The following is a 13,534-nucleotide window of genomic DNA, read 5'->3' as shown; positions in this document are numbered from 1 at the left end:
TACTTAATACTCACAGTATTAGGAAAAACCTCATGGACAGGAGTCATTTCAGACATTCCTGAAGTTTCAAGAAAAAGCAATTTGGATGGTTCCACACAGACTCTACATATTGTGATGCATAGGTTCACTGTGTGGGCCAAGACTTTGATTTCTTCTGCTCTCACATAAACTAACATTCTTCTTGAAATTCCCATCACCACAGTCATACACCCTGAGTGGCTTCCCATAGAATTTCAGGAGCACTCCTCTGATCACTTTTTCTGATAATGTGTAGAACTTGGAACACATTTAAACATACCCCATCACTTGATGCTGTTCATTCTCCTTATCAGGAGATTTCTTACATTTAGAAACATTTTAACCTTTTGGGAAATGGTCACATTGAATGACTTTAAGCATGACCAAATCTTGGGAGGTTTCTTCAAGAACAGTGTGGCAGGCAGAATAATGTCCCAACCTGAAGTCCTAATTAGTCTAGGTCCTAATCCCCACCTGTCTAATCATATGAATATGTTACTTATCATGGTAAAATGGTCTTCGCAGATGTGATTAAAGACCTTAAGATGGGGAGATAATCCTGGATTATCCCAGTGAACTGAATGTGCTCACAGGAGTTTTTAAGAGGAGAGAACCTTCTGGCTACAAGGAACCAAAGAGATGACCCTGTAAAGAGAACTTGGCCATCCACGAATGGCCATGAGCCAAGAAATGCAGGTGGTCTCGAGAATTTAGAAAAGGCAAGGAAACAGCTCCTCTCCTAGAGCCTCCAGAAAGGAATGCAGACCTATCCACACCTTGATTTTAGCCTGATGAGACCTGTGTTAGTCTTTTGACCCACAAAACTATATGGTAACAAATCCGTGTTGCTTAAGCTACCAAATTCAAGGAGATTTGTTACAGCAGAAATAGGAAACTAGTACAGAAAGCAAGATAGTTTTTGTCTTTGAGAATGTTTGGAAGTATAGACCAGGTCACAAGCATCCAATAGTCTGTTTTGTTACATTCCTCTGCATTATCTAAATCTTCCCAGTTGTCAGAAAATACCTTTATCTTTTGGCATAAACTCTGTTTCTAAAATTCCTTCCTTCCCCTCTCCTGATGTGAAGTTTAGAGGATCTGATGTTGGGGTGGAAAGATGAATATGGAAGTAGTATTAGGATTCGAAGAATATAGATGTGGTCCCATGTCCCCAAACACATACTGCCACTCCAGGTCTCAAATTCCATTATGAGAGACCCACAGCTTGCATCTTCTCCAGTTTTCTCACATTTCCCCCTATTACAAGCACTTACACTTCCAGAGAGGTAAACCTTTCTGTGAGAATATGATTACTTTACCACTACATGTGAGAGAGATAGAAGATAGATTATACGGGGAAAGTGAAGAAGGGTAAAGAGCATCCTCACTATCAACACAATTTTGTCAAGAGCTCTTTACTTAAAATGGTTAAAGAAATTTAAATAAGATACTAAAGGGAACTTGTTTTTGTTTGTATTTATTTAGTGCCTAGTCTGTGCCATGTACTTTATTTCAGTGATCTCATGTGAAGTGTCAGGGGTGGGATTTTGCGTTACCCAAATTACAAGCTAGTAAATTAATCTGTTGATTGTGAAACTGGATTTTACAGTGTGTATTTGTCTGTTATTTATGATGCTGGAGGATGAGACTCCTAGGTGAGAGACAAAGAATTTTATCACTCATGTTATTAGCAAAGAGCATGAGCAATAGCATTTTGTGCCAGATCCCTTTGTGACCCAAGGTCCAACAGGGTAAGCCAGTAGGGGCCCACATGGATACTATGCCCACAGTTGTTTTGTGCTGGAGATGGGGAATCTACCACTTTTATAGCAAGTCATGAGTAATCATGCTCTTTGTTCTGGGAGGAGACATTACCTCATCCCTCAAGGTTGCCTGCTGTAAGTACAACCCTGAGAAATTGCCTGGATAAAGAACAGGTGGGGCCTTTCATACTTGGGATACCCTACATGCCAAGTGTGAGCACAAGAGCTTCATGGAGAATTATCTCTCTACACACAAAATTCATATTATTATTCCCATATCACAAACAAGAAATTTGAGGTGAAATAAAGTTGGATAACTTGTCTAAGGATAAAAGAAGTAGTGAGGACAAGATTCAAATTCATATCTTTATTTGAAAGCCCATGATCTTCCCACCATATATTGCCGTGCAATGGAGAGTCTACTAGAAACATAATTCATAATAATGATATTTTAAAACCTTGAATTAATAAGATAGCAAGAGCAGGAGCACCTGGTTCCGTTGGTTGAGCATCTGGCTCTTGGTTTCAGCTCAGGTCATGATCTCATGGATTGTAGGATCAAGCCCAGTGTATGGCTCCACACTCAGTGGGGAGTCAGCTTGAAGATTCTCTCCCACAGCCTCTCTTCCCCCTGCTCCCCCAGCTTGTGCTCGCTCTCTTTCTCAAATAAATAAATCTTAAAAAAAAAAAAACAAAAGCAAACTTAATATTTAAAAATTTACCAGAAGATAGTGGGATTTCTGCTGGACATGTAAATATATGTATTCATTCATTCTTTTACAAAAGTTACTAAAAACTTTTCATGTATCTTCTCTGTGGTAGGAATGGATGGAGAGCATGAAGAGAAAGCAGGAGATAATGAGGAAAAAGGAATATTCTGGTAAGTGAAATGCCTCAGTATCACTTCACAGAACAGTGCTCTGCATTGCTGAACTCAAAACTCGAGACAGTAGAACTATGACATCCAGAAAGGTTGCTTTTCCTGAACTCCTAATCACTTTAAATTGAAAGTCACTTTGGTCTTCTTCTGGTGGCATCTCTGGATCTTTGGTTTTCATTGAAGTGTAACCTGGGGAGCGTCTGTGGAAATTTATCATTGCTTTAAACAAGAAGATACATTTGATTCAGAAACAATTTTCTTTTTAAAGTCCAAATGTTAAAAGACACTTGGAATAAATTACAATGTGATGTGTTGGAAGAATTCTTTCAATCTGAACTCATACTCATGCAAAAGGACAAACTCATTAAGTTCTCAAAATCTCCAAGGAAAAAGATGATGTTCGAGTGCTAAATTGTGACACTTCCATGTTTCTGATAAAAGGTGGGAATGTAAAAAATTTTTGATTCTTTGAATCACTTATCTAAACACATTATTATCATAAGCAATTATGGCTGTCGACCTTGGAGCAGAGAAATTCTCAGCTTTCAAAAAGCCTGGGGAAAATAATAAGTGCGAGCCTCTTCTACCTGCCCCATTCCTGTCTCGTCCATTGATCTCATCTTATGATTTTATTATAACTCCTTTTGGGTTGACTCCTAGAGATCTTTGTTTGAAATTAAATTTACATTGAAAATCAAAAAAATATGCTTGTGTATCTATGCGTATATAAAAATGTTCTAGAAGCATGTTTATCTACCCAAATGTGAGCTCTGATCCTTGGCCTGTGGGATCACAGGCCATTCTTTGTATCCTCCCCTGATGTTGGGTTGCCTTCGTGGAGAAGGACTTTTCGCTTGCCTCTGCCTTTCCACTTTGCAGTTTGCCTCACCCTGTGTTATGTTCTTTGTTCTTGCAAACAGCATGTGCATATGTCTGCCTTATTACTAATGGGGGAGTATTTGGGGGTGACAGAGGAAAGGAAAAGTGGGGATGTGAAAGTAACTGGGATGCCAGCCTGGCCAGGAGAATTTCTCTTGTGCCTCTTAGAGTGTTTAAAGGAGTAGAGTTGTTTAGGCCTTTCTTTCTGTTAATTCATTTGACATTTATTTACTGAGTGATCTTATGTGCCAAGCACTTCCTAGGCACTGGGAATCTAGCACTAAACAAAGCAAATTTCCTTCTTTCATGGAATTTACATTCTATAAGGCAATTGAAAAATTAAAAAAATTGAATATGTCACATCATGAAAAATGATGGGGGAAAAAAATAACCTGGGATGAAGCAGATGGAGAGTGAGGGAAGATGAAAGTGAAGGAGGTATTTTCTATCAGTGAAGTGGGAAATCCTCTCCTATGAGGGGTTATTTGAGTAGAGACCCAAAGGGAGCAAGGGAAGGAGCTGCTATTCCAGGAAGAGAGAATAGCACACAAGGTCCCAAGGTATCTATGTCCTTCGGCTTTTCAAGGAGCAGAAGGTAGTTGACTGTATAGGGCAGAGCGAGCATGCTGGGGAGTGTAGAAGACAGAGCGGTATCTGGGCTCCAGGATGTAAAGCTTTGCCAGCCACATTGTGGTGACTTGTAAATTTTACCTGAGTGACATAGGAAGCTGCTGAGGAGTTTTCAGTGAGAAAGTGACCTGATATGATTTATTTTAGAAGAATCATTGTTATCCTGTCAAATATAATTTATTTGAATACAGTAGACAGTGAGTTCCAGCACTTAATGATCTCTTTTTCATTAAGTGTTGAAGAAATAAATCATTAATATCTTATTTGGCATATTTAAGAATTATATTCAGTGTTGTAATAGATTAAGAAAGGATGTTTTTCTGGAGAAGAAAATAACCAAAGAGAGATTAAGGACCCCATTTGCCCTTATCTAGCTGATGGATACCAATTTATTTCCCATATGCAGGTGTGTGAGAAATGTAACTATTTTCCTGTAAGTATACTCCTAGTATCTTCTCTATTATGATGGGAATTTCTTCTTAAATCTGTGTGTCACATAAGTTAGAGGGTTAGGTTACATCATAGCAGTGATTCTCCAAGCGTGGTCCCCAGAGCAGCGATATCAACATCACCTGAGAACATGTTAGAAATGTAGATTCTTATTTCCCACCCCGGACTTGCTGAATCTGAACCTATATGCTAGCAAGCTCTCTAAGGGAACTCTAATGCACGTTAAAATTTGAGAATAACCCCATTATGGTGTCACGTCATGGGTGGGGCTCCTGGTCTGTGTTGCCATCAGTCTATAAGGGCACCACTGAGAACTCTGACGTTCCACTGTAAATCCATGTGGGGCCCAGGTTTGTCCCTCATTTCTGACTGAAAGATCTTTCCAGTCAATTTCTTTCTTAGCTAATTTCTGTGCCATTCTTAGCTACCCTGCCTACAAAGGTTCTACTGCAGCTGTATCACACAGGGCCATGGGAGTATTTTTGGTGTTATTGAAACTCAGTCTACTTAGGGGGCTCTCTCAGATTCACAAAGTTATCCAACCACTTCCTTGTTTACTTTGTAGCTTTGAGAACTTGTTCCCTTGTGTCCATTTTTCTTAGGGGGTCCTTGTGTTTTCACAGCCTTAGCCTAAGAAAGGGAGCACAAATTCTCTCTGTTCTCAGATTGCCCCAAACTTAACTGAAATTTCTGTTCCAAAATGAGTTCCTGTATGCTAGGACAGCTTCAGGATTTCTTCTCAGGACCCACCAGTGTCTGAGCTCATTTTACTTGCCATCTCTTCTCAGTAATTAAGGCAATACTTTCTAGGTTCAGGCGGGAAAATTTGCCTTGCTTTAGAAATAACTCACTTATAGCACAGGCCATCCATCATCAAGGTAGATAAAGACACTTTGGGGAAAGATTGCAAATGGTTTCTTCTCCCCACCTCACTGACAAAATCACCATACTGCTTTAAATAATTAATGGAAAAATATTAAGATTGCAGTGCATCTTCTTTTAAGAAACTTACCTGTGGGGGCTCCTGGGTGGCTCAGTTGGTTATGTGGCCAACTCTGGATTTCAGCTCAGGTTGCCATCTCAGCGTGGTGAGATCAAGCCCCACATCGACTCTCTGCTAAACAGAGAGTCTGCTTGAGGATTTTCTCTCTCCCTTTCCCTCTGCCCCTTTCCGCAAAATAAATAAATAAATCTTTAAAAATAAAAAAAAGAAATTTACCTGTGTATGTGCCAGATGCCTGTCAGGTGATTCTTAGATACTCCAAATTTGGGAAGCCTGGGACTGTGTCCGTAAGATAACTCAAGTCGCCCACCACTTTTCTCTCATTGGCTGCTGCCAAATTCTTCACAGGCCCAGCAAACCATGATGCTAACCTTTTTGTTGTGATTGCATCATTTATATAGTAAGTCTGCTTTTTTTTAGTCTTCATTAGCTTGCAACAATTAAAGTATATTAGGTATTGTAAGTTATAAAGGCATTGTAAACATAAATGTAAATGAATGAATGAAATTCTGGTTGTGAGCTGATCTGGATAATCAAAAATGCTTTATGATAAGTTTAAAAATTAACTTGGGTATGAAATCAAAAATTAAAAAAATAAAAATAAAAATTTTGTTGACTTCCAAGAGGAAATTTTAGAACCTTCAAGGGATTCTTGGGATCAAGTTAAAGAATACTTTCTTTGAGTTTCTGGGGTCAGTAGTTTTTTTTTTTTAATGTGTCACGGAACCGTACTTTTCAGTTCTGTCATGCTTCTTTCTCCTCTTCCCATCCCACTTTTCCTGTCTGGATGAAATGTATTTGTGCATTTTTTACAGGGGGGAGTACATGATTTTATTTCTGGAGGGAAAGTAGCCTATACTTGGACATGAAATGAAAGGGTTCCTGGGGATGATGAGACTGATTGCAGTTGAAGTGTTTTTATGACAGGCCGGGTGTCATCAATCCTTACAAATATGTGACTTGTAATCACTATTTTGGAGGAAAAAGTTACACCAGTTCATTTTTAGTCTTGCTGTAATCCATGGTAATTTGGAGTGGTCAGAATCTAATCATGCCCACTTTTGATAGACTTTCCAAATGAGGCATCTTCTTAGCTCTCAATCCTCACAAGACACCCACATAGAAGGAGCTCGGAGCTCATAGCACAACCTCAAAATATAAGCCTCCCTGTTCTATTATAAGGCGCTAGACTGTCCCTAGTGTTTTTTTTTTTTTTTTTTTTTAATTCTGCAGATACCTTTCTACAGTGGACAATCATGGCTTTCACTAATACTAAAGTTGAGTAAAAGTGTTTTGAAATGTAGGCGAGGAATTAATCCTTTGCAAAATATTTTTTTAAAGTTCTGTTCTTTTCTAATCAATAAATTGTTGGAGAGGCCTCTCAGATTATCTCCTGGCTATGTTTTTTTTTTTTTTTTTGACTACATCATTACTGAAGCCAAGCTGATTAAGACTAATTTTGGTTAAAATAAATTCGTGCCTGGGCAGACAACCAATGTGCATAGTTTCAACCAGAGGCAATTAAGTGAAATTCATGTTATGATGGAGACTTAATAACAACAGCATTATTTGACATAATTTTGATGAACCAATGGCAACATAATGTTCCCAGTGTGTCAGACTATCCTGGAATTTATTTGCTATATTTTATCTCACTTTAGAGTTACTGTTTGATTCTGACACATCATTCTCTCTGGTAATGGCTTCAGATCAGCCTGTCTGATTCATGGCAGCACAGAGAAGGTTTTCTCAAGAGCTGGTAGGATGATTGTTGAAAAAAACACAGAGAGACAGATGGTAGACTTTATTTTACTGGCTCATCTGCTTTTGTGGAGAATGATTATACATTAAAAATAAGTGGCACCGAAAGTCACATCTAACTGAGGTTCATCTCACATGTTTCCCTGTGGAGAACTTAAAATACAACGTGAGGGACAGCCTAAAACCTGAACAGGTATCGGGAGCAGACCCCTGAGGACATGGTCATGATGTGACATAGGCTGGTACAGATCTGAGAGGTCATTTGCTCTGACATGTCTAGTCTTCTTACTACCTTGTTGTTAGTTAAGAGTTTAGTCTTTGCTTAAACACCTTGAGTGGTAGGGAACTCTGTATTTCTACTTGCAGACAGTTAATTGTGCCATAATTCTTCTTTCTTTTTAGCTCATACTGACTTCTGAGTACTGTCATTCACTAATCCTTAGCTATGCTCTTTAGAAGCAATGCAAAACAAATTGAAAAATTTGTTTTTCAAATTTTTCCAAATGAGGCATCTTCTTAGCAAAATTTCCTGTTCTACCTGGCAAGTACCTTGGATTTGAGCTAGAATGACATGTCTTTCAGGCAAATGTTCCCAATTCCTCGGATCATTCTCTATATAAAATGGATTGTGGCCTACCTAGCTCATCAGCCTTCTGAATTAGAGGACTTGGAAGAGATGGAAATAGTTCAGTTTAAATTAGCTTAACCTACTTACATGGCATAAACATTGAATATTCAGTACCAAGCTGATAAAAATAAGAGTCTTGTTAATTTGGTCGTAAGGATAAAGAAGGAGTAGTCACAACGAAAGCCCACCTCCCTGTTCTTGTTCCAGGCAGCACAGCCTTAGATCCAGGGCTTGTCTCTCTGCAGACGCTTGTCAGATACTCAAGAGCTTTTGTGGTTCTATCCTGGACTTTTTAATAAAGTGAACCCATCCATTTATCACTCTGGACAAGGCTTATAAATGCAGGGATTTCTAGATGAGAGGTTTCCAGAACTCTGATGGAGGTTTAGCCATCTGTTGAGACGAGGATTTGCCTGGGGACTTTGGGGTGGCTGTGTGGGCACATCAATTTAACCAGAGCCTTTTGTCTCTTACGTGTTGGGGTTTCACATTTGATATCTGTTGATTAGAAACATAGTTCTGCAGCTGGCAGACCGTTTATCAATCAGGATGATTTACATCTTTCTCTCTTTTCTTCCCCTCCTCATCTCTGGGCCACTTTTGATTCCATCTCCCTGATTCTGAGGCGATAGACTGTGTGCCCACCAGAATTCTGTTACCTGAACATAGAAGGCCCATTATCACATAGTGGGGGGACTCAGGGAAGAGATAATAAAGGGATGATTAAAGGCTGACATGATTTTATGGGGGACCTCATGTGTAGGGGCTTGAGATAATTATACTCCTCATTTCATGATGGTTAAAACCATCAGCCTGTCAGGCCTTTCTCCTGTTTTATTTCATTTTTTTTCTCATCTCTTCTACAAGGGCATCCAGTCTAATGTGCTTGATATATGTCCTTGGTTATGTGTGATCCCATGTAAAACATATGAGGTTTCCTTTATCTGTGTTGGTAGTTTACATACCTTGTCTGCTATTACAGGTCTTGTTTTGTTTCTTAAGTGTTTCTGTATGCAAGTCTAGTCCAGTGTTTCTGATGCTGCAGTGATTTCCATGATATCCCACCAGTATTCTTCTTTTCCTTCTCCTTCCTAACCTGAACTCAACTCCCTGGTACTGCAAGTCTGTGATGCTAGGATGAGGATGAGGATGCTTATAGATCCGTGTGAGTTTGGGGGTGCTCCTGGGAATGGAATCCTGGTTGTGTAGAGTCATCAGCTCTAGAGAGCTGCTGGGGACCAGTTTACACTCTCAATAGCAAGAGATGAGGTCCTCCCTTGATATTTTCTGGCTGCCTAATTTTAGAGTATGAAATGGCATCAGTTTTCCTATTTCTGATTACAAGTGAGGTGGGGCATCTGCCTATGCCCTTGTCAGCCATTTGGGCTTCTCCTTCTGTGAATATTCTATTTTTCTATTGAATTTCATGTCTTTTCCTCATTATTTGGAAAACCTAGCTGTATATGCTTCATACTAATCCTGCGGATGTTTCAGACATTGCAAATATTGTAAAAAATTTCTGTCTAATGTATCTGGGTTTGGTTGCTAATATTTTGTTCAAGATGCGTGTTGTCTTCCTTGAATTGCAAATGTGAGTGAAAGTTGGATAAGAGAGGGGTATTTGGCTGGCTCAGTCAGAAGAGCATGTGACTTAAGGTTGAGGGTTCAAGCCCGCACTGGTGTAGAGATTACTAAAAAAACAAAACAAAACAAAACAAAACAAAACAAAACCTTAAAAATTAGAAAAAGAAGAAAGTTGGGTAAGAAAGGCTTTTATTGCTTTCCTGTGGAAAGTTCCACAAGGACCTTCAGTTTACTAATCTATCCCCATGTCTATGTGCAAATGTGTCTACCAGATGTCAGCTAGAGCCCTCTCTTCAGAGCTAGGAGAAATTGTTTTGAAAAACTCTTCTCTCAACTTTTTAGAACCAATTAAAGCAAGTTTCTCTGAATTCAGGAATAAATATATTATCAAGATTCCTTTTGCTTTGTGACTCTCCTGCTCATATCAACATGATATGCTGGTATCCCTTTTCATTTGTTTCCACAAGAAATCCACCTGTACTGTACATTTGCCAAATTTCAGTTGATTATCTGAAGCTGACAGAGTTATAGCATGGTGTCACATCTTGAGACTTAAGTGCTTCTATCTCCTTGGTACCTTGTCTTTTCCCCATTCTCCCTCCCCCAATGTCCACTGCTGTAAATTCTTTTCTTTCCATTATGTGGAGCAATTTGGCTCTCCCCAAGCTTAACTACTCACACTCCAAAATACTTAGCAAAACAAAAATGTCCTCTTGTTAGACTGACACATCAGTAAGCCAGCTAGATTATATATAGGTCTTGCAAAGAAAATATTCTTTAATATTGCAGCATGAACAAGTGGTCTTACAATAGATATGACCTAATGAGAGGTGAAGTGGTAGACTTTCTTTAGGATGCACATGTTTTTTTAGGGCAAGTGAGCCTTTTTGGGAGGGGATGGTAAACTTTTCCAAGGCAGAGTTGCCTTTTCTACTTCTTCAGCGCTTAAAGCTTTATTAGTGCAGGTTGTAAAAAGAACATGGCTCTTGGACCTTCTGTGCTCTGACACTTGTCAACTGTTTGATGTTGGAGAAGTTGCTTATTCACACTGAGCATCCATTCACCCATTGTGAAATGAAGATACTAACACCTACTTACTTTACAGGTTTGTTTGAAGGATTAGAGGTAATGCAGAGGGCCTAGTATGATTCCTGGAAGAGAGTAGGTTTTCACAACAAGGTAAACCATTATTATATGCTCCAGTGTGACAGTGAGGAAGTCTGGAAGACAGCCTTTGGGATGGCTGCTGGGACTATTGAGGGGCAAGTAACCGAGGAGTGATACTTTTGTCAAAATGCTGGAGAAAATGAAAGTGAATTTAATGAAATGTTGGATTCTCATAAAGAAGCTTACTTACCAATGAATGATCCTTGGTGGTCTCGGGTTCTGTGTCTTTTGATATGATTTATTGTTACAGAGATTCTATTTGGTTTTCACTATAGGGAGTAGAAAAGAAATTCTGAAAGCTCTGTTCAAGGCTAAACATGCTCATAGAAAAATTCATAAAATCTTTAGAATTCAGAGAAACTGCATATCTGCAACAAATAAGATTGCAGTATCTTTCTAAGACTCAGGGTAAAAATGACAAGTGCTTTTCAAATCTCTGTATCCATTGGGATTTGTGGGCACAAGAATTTTCAAATTCTCTAACTTTAGGGTTTACTCTGTATGCATCTGCCTCCCTCATTGCAATTCGTGTTATGTGCAAGAAAGTTAAAAGAAAATAAAGGGAATATTATGTCTGTCTTGAAAGAAGAAAAGTATTCATTGCAACTTCACCTGATTTCATTTTTCATAGGCATTGTTTTCACAAATGTTTGTACTAGAGTGAAGTTGTATATGAAAAAAAAATTTAAAAATCCATTGGCTTCTATAAAATTTTCAGCTAGGTATTTATGTAGAAGAAAATTTGCCCTTGAAATGAGCCACCTATAAGAAAAACTGCTAAGTATAATGAAAAGAACAGTCTGTATAGTTTTACAATTACTGCAAAAAAAAATATAGCCAAGTGGACAGTCAATTTACATGACCAGTTTGTATTAAATTAAAAGCCCTAGACACACAAATTCATGATACAGTGAAAATATAGGTTTTGTTCATTGGTTGAGTTTCATGATTTTCTTTGGAACTTGAAAGACTATGCTCTTTTTCCAGATAATCCAAAGAACTTGTTGGCTGGAAGAACCCGTGTCAGATCATTACAGATCCTCTAAGCTCCATTTATCTGTCCATGGCCAGGATGAGTTCTTTCAGCCCCTTTGCCAGCTGGTCTGGCAACTGTCCAGTTGGGTTCTGCCGTCAGCCCCAGTTTTGAGAATGGGAGATGAGCACCAGTAGATAAAATCTTATTTCCCCACTCTCAGATGAACTACCATGAGATATAACTGTTCATCGACCTTTAAAAAAACTAGCCTTGCATGACTGAGTACTCTGGTGTGACCAGCACAGTAATGCACCCCTCTATTTACTCTCTTTCCTACCCTGCCTCATGCTTTTTCTCCTCCACTCTTGTTTCTTGTGGGGCTACTTTCCCTAATAGAACTATAGCGCATAAGCTCTGCTTTCTGAGGAATCATGCTAACACAGCTTTCTTCTACTTTTAATATCACATCCTGGTGATGCCATTTTACCAATATGGACTTCATTTATGATTCATCAGTATATGATGTAAATGGATTCTGTCTTTCAAGACATAGAGCATTTTTGTGGTGCCCATGGATCTTCAGAGATATACATTCAAAGGGTATCCATAACACTCAGTATTTCAGTAGTTTTACTACTTTGGCTTTGGTCTGAACAAACAAATTGCATTTAGTGTGTCAGATCTTATGTACATTAACACAGTGACAATTCCACTTATTTACAAAGCTAACGTGTCCTGAGTAGCTAAATATGAAGCCAGGATGATTTGTCATCTTGAGGTGGGAATGCAAAGCAACTTTGTCCCCTGTCTTTTCTTCATCCTAGGTTATTGAAATTCTCCAGTTCATGACATGACACCAGCTCCATAACCCAAATCAAGCTATTAGATATCACATTAATTTTGGGTTAGCTTTGCCTGTGTAAATGGGTTAAGAACTCTTTCTCTCTGGCAAATAAATAAATAAAATCTTAAATAAAAAGGGGGGTTAAGAATTGTACCTAGCTGGAATATATATGTTAAAAAACCCTCTCCAAAACAAAAGGAATAAAGTAATTTCTTGAGGAAGGAAAATGTGTTTATTAGGATGAAGTTGAAAGGTATATAATGGGACACCTGGGTGGCTTAGTGGGTTAAGCATCAGGTCATGTGCCCAGATTCCTGGGATTGAGCCCCACATCAGGATCCCCACTAAGTAGGGAGCCTGCTTCTCCCTCTTCTTCTGCCCCTCCCCCTGCTCATGCTCTCTTCCTCAAATAAATAAATAAAATATTTTTTAACAAGAAAGGTATGTAGTGTAGAAAAGAGACAAATATAAAAGGTATATGTAGTGATTTGAATAGAGAGCAAGAGGACTCAGGAAGTGGTACTCTGAACTGATCTAGCCCAGGAAAATAATAAATGCTTGCTCCATCTTACCTGGACTGGCCTCCTTTGCGAGCCAAGGTAGAATATAATCAGACACTTCCTTTGGAAAATGTTTATTTGGTTCATGTCCTGGTTAAATTGCGCTGAGTTTCCTCTGTGTTAAGGAGACTCCATTGCCTTACTGAAAATGGATGTACTCTCAGTCTTAGCTATTGGTGTGGACATTTTTGTTGCTTTTCATTGCTTGCTGTTCCTCCCCACTTTTTATAGTAGCAAGGCATAGAATTTTCTTTGAGGAATCATCCCTGACTCAACTGTTAGTCCATAGTTTAGATAGGACTGTTTATCTTACCACTCCCCACCAGTTCCAGGATTTTAGAGGATTAATCTAATTAGCATATGTGTCCTCCTAAGCACATTGATTGGCTTA

The sequence above is a fragment of the Enhydra lutris genome, unplaced genomic scaffold (assembly GCF_002288905.1).
Source record: "Enhydra lutris kenyoni isolate GAN:26980312 unplaced genomic scaffold, ASM228890v2 scaffoldscaffold39, whole genome shotgun sequence".
NCBI lineage: Eukaryota > Metazoa > Chordata > Mammalia > Carnivora > Mustelidae > Enhydra > Enhydra lutris.
The sequence above is the reverse complement of the archived record's forward strand: the minus strand, read 5'-3'. Positions refer to the sequence as shown.